The 3,507-nt window shown below is 42.9% G+C and overlaps 1 protein-coding gene and 1 long non-coding RNA gene across 3 annotated transcripts in view; one reads left to right on the forward strand and one right to left on the reverse strand.

Annotated features, from left to right (window-relative positions):
• Positions 1-3,507, forward strand: part of LOC115281649 (leucine-rich repeat-containing protein 37A2-like) — a 38,973-nt gene that overhangs the window by 15,780 nt on the left and 19,686 nt on the right. The gene's annotated exons all lie outside the window — the stretch shown is intronic.
• LOC115281819 lies at positions 905-2,090 on the reverse strand. Of its 2 annotated transcripts, XR_003904418.1 has the most exons (4): positions 2,017-2,083; positions 1,553-1,639; positions 1,107-1,230; positions 905-997 (listed from the first exon to the last, which is right to left on the reverse strand). It is a non-coding gene; the product is annotated as an uncharacterized LOC115281819 (long non-coding RNA). The 2 variants fall into 2 exon arrangements; XR_003904419.1 differs by lacking the exon at positions 1,553-1,639 and having other exon boundaries at positions 2,017-2,090.

Raw genomic sequence — 3,507 nt, forward strand, 5'->3', positions numbered from 1 at the left:
CCAAAATGTGGCTGATCCTAATAAAAGAATCATATTCACCCAATAGGTCATTGCCAGAAACAGAAACTGAGGCTGAACTGATTCCAAAACCACAATCTAATAAATCCTCCAACAGGAAGACGATGATGATAACAAGTTAATATATTTCCTCTGCTTACCATGTTCCTGTTTCAGGGATAGTTCTAAACTTTTTCATCATTTCAATTGCTCTTCCAGTTCTCATCCCCCATGAGCTAAGGTGATTACCTTCACTTTGCAGATAAAGAAATGGCAGCTTAGAGAGATTAAATCCTTCCAATCTAACTATAAAACCTAAAATTGCATAAGAAATCTAGGAGACAGAGTTAAGATTCAGCACCAGATGTCCAAAGCTTGAAAGTTTCTTTATTTTTTTTTATCATTTGAGAGAGAGAGAGAGAGCACGTGGGCATGAGAGGGCAGGGGAAAGGCAGAGAGAGAGAGAGAGACAGACAGACAGACAGAATCCCAAACAGGTCCCACACTGTCAGCACAGAGCTCAACTTGGGGCTCAGTCTCACAAACCATGAGATCATGACCTGAGCTGAAATCAACAGTTGGATGCTTAATGGATTGAGCCACCCAGGCGTCCCCAAAGCTTATAACCACTATCCTGTGTTATGAGCAAACAAGAAAGAAGGAAGACTGGGTCACTCTCTGTGTGGACAGAGGCAAGTCACTGTATATCTATACACTGGGGACAAAAATATTTGTGGTCATTTTTTTCACAAATGCCACAAAGAACAAATTTGAGACTACTGCTTTGAAAGCATTTGGTGAATAAAAGAATATGAACTGTTTTCATCCAATTAACTTTTCAAAATGAGTTCATTTGCTCATTGAAACTGATGTACTGTAAGGACAATCAAATAAGTCTTACCTAAAACCACATTCAACAGTTGCTGGAATGCGTCTGACACAGCCTTCTGAATAGCAAGCTTCTGGGTTGTCTTCTTTTTCACAAGAAATGGTAACGGCCCTAAGTCCAACCAAAACAAATGGATTGAAAATGCCTATCTGAACGATAACTGATTGGGGGGGTTAAATGTTTAAAAGTGAAAATACCTCCATGATTCTTCATACATTACCTTAGCGACTAAGGGCAGGCACAACACAAGGATGAATGGCTCTGCTGTAGGCATATACACAGGTAAGCAGAGGACGGAAACTGAGTCGCTGTCCCATCCTGTAGCTCCTGTTTGAGAACAGGACCTGAAGAGCAGACAAGACGGGCCTGAGCAGGACCTGAGCAGGACGGAGCCCCCGCTCCCCAAGTGACTAACCCTGCTTGAAGGAGGGATACACACACTTCTGTGAATGTTATAAGCACATAAGACAATTAGAGGTTCATCTGCCTTAAGAAGCTTCTTTGAGAATGCAAATACCTCCAGTGTCAACTCTCCAAGGAACTGACACACTACAGTGAATTGCTTACGTCCTCTAGTGCTCTTTTAAATATCTATTTCAATATTAAGTGGGGTGTAGTATATTAACATATTCACTAAGAAAATCAAATATATTTCCCGTCACATACAAGTTAGGTGCCGTGGAAGAGTCAAAGGACTACTAAACAGCAAGTCCTTTCCTTGAAAAAGTTATCATCTCACTGGGCAGATAAGGCCTAAAATGCAAAGGAAAGAATAAAGATTGGAGGCAGCGGTCATTGCGATGGGTAACTCTGTTCATGTTTTCTACCCACACAGATTTATTCTGACAGAAAGGCAGCGAGAAAGAAACTCAAGGTAAATAGTAGTCTGGCAATCGTGAAAGTAGAATTTTACAGCCAGATTTTCAAACTCATCTATTTCAATCCCCATGCTTACAGCCAGGAAATCACCAAAGGCCAAAAGAATACATATTTGGCCTAAGGATCCAGCAAATTAGCTGCCCAGCCAAACCTGAGTTAGAACAGAACTGTCACAGAGAATCGGTGGTCACTAGACCTTTTAAAAAAAAAAAGAGCATGGGTGGGGGTGGGGGCAGGAATGTTCTTTGTACCTGTTCCTGCTGGCCGTGGGCCTCAGGCCTGGAGAGACACCTCAGAGGCTCTGGGGAAGGGACAGGGAGGACCAAGAGTCTTGTTGGGAAGGGGCTAGTCTTCAAGGCTGATGGAAGGTAGAATCTATGAGTCCCTCCTGTAAAGTGGCAGGAAAACGTCCCTCCTCCTCCTCCTGGTTTCCCAGCTCCCACTCTGGATTCCCTTTATCCAGACCCAACAGAATTTTAACTGGGAGAGACCTTGGATGGTCATTATTCTCTTCCTTTTATAATAATGAAATGGAGAAGGAGAAAGGGAAGATGACTTGTCCCGAGGTCATCCTGCTAGTGAGGGGCAGAAAGAAGACGGTTCCTTTCCAGTTGGGCACCTCTGTGATTACACTGTTCTTGGGCTGTGAGCTGCATTTCATGTCACAACTCAGTGCACACGTACAGTATAGACAGAGTCGTTTCTAAAACAAACTTACTGTACACTAAATTTTTCTGTTATGTTTTTCTTAAAGCTCATTATTTATGTGGGGCGGTGGGTTGGGACAGAGAGAGGGAGGGAGAGAATCCCAAGCAGGCTCCACAATTGTCAGCACAGAGCCAGACATGGGGCTTAATCTTGTGATCTGTGAGATCATCACTTGAGGCAAGTTCAAGAGTTGGCCGCTCACCAGACTGAGCCACCCAGGCAGCCCCTATTCTGTTTGGATTCAAAAAGAATATTTTGTATTTTAGTGCTAGTCGTGAGTTTTAGGGTGATTTCACGACTCATTCACTCATCCACCTCCCGTGTGAAAGTCAGCGAGCTAGATAACTTTGCTGGTTGGATTCAGGCATTCCTGGAGCAATTCAACTAAGCCTGTTTAGGATTCTCTCTTCTCTCTCTCCTTCTCTCTCTCTCTCTCTCTCTCTCTCTCTCCTTAAAAAAATAAAATGAAATAAAATAAAAATTTAAACGGATGAATCAAGAGCTAGAAATGCAAGATGGATGGAGATATGTACCAGAAGATTCAGCTGGGAGTAAGGAGAGCGGAGGACTGAAGAGCTGACCCAGGAGGGTGGGGATGGTCTGGGGGGAGGGGGCAAGGAGCTGCTGTGGTCATTATGTTTCCTCACCATTTTATTTCCTCCTAATTCAGTTGTAAACTATGTGCAAAATAACTTTTGGGAGGCTTTTAATAAATCCATTCTTTTATCAATTATGCCTCAAAGCTTTCTTTGTGTCCAAAATTATTGAGATATAATTGACAATTAATTTTTAAAAAGCCTGTAAATCCATTTTTTAAGAGAGACTGGGAAGAACTGGCTTCCTACAACAGACGCCAGGAGAATATGAGCTCTTCCGGTCTGCAGAGAAATAGGTGCATTAGTCCTAGTTTGATGACTTCAGTCAGATACCAAGTAAGGATACATCTGGCGTTCACAGCAGAAAGGCTCTCCCTCCAGTGCTCAGAGAGCAGTTACAAACAGAGAGCTGCCTGGACCGGGGAGGTAAGAATTAGC

This window comes from Suricata suricatta, chromosome 17 (assembly GCF_006229205.1).
Source record: "Suricata suricatta isolate VVHF042 chromosome 17, meerkat_22Aug2017_6uvM2_HiC, whole genome shotgun sequence".
Lineage (NCBI taxonomy): Eukaryota > Metazoa > Chordata > Mammalia > Carnivora > Herpestidae > Suricata > Suricata suricatta.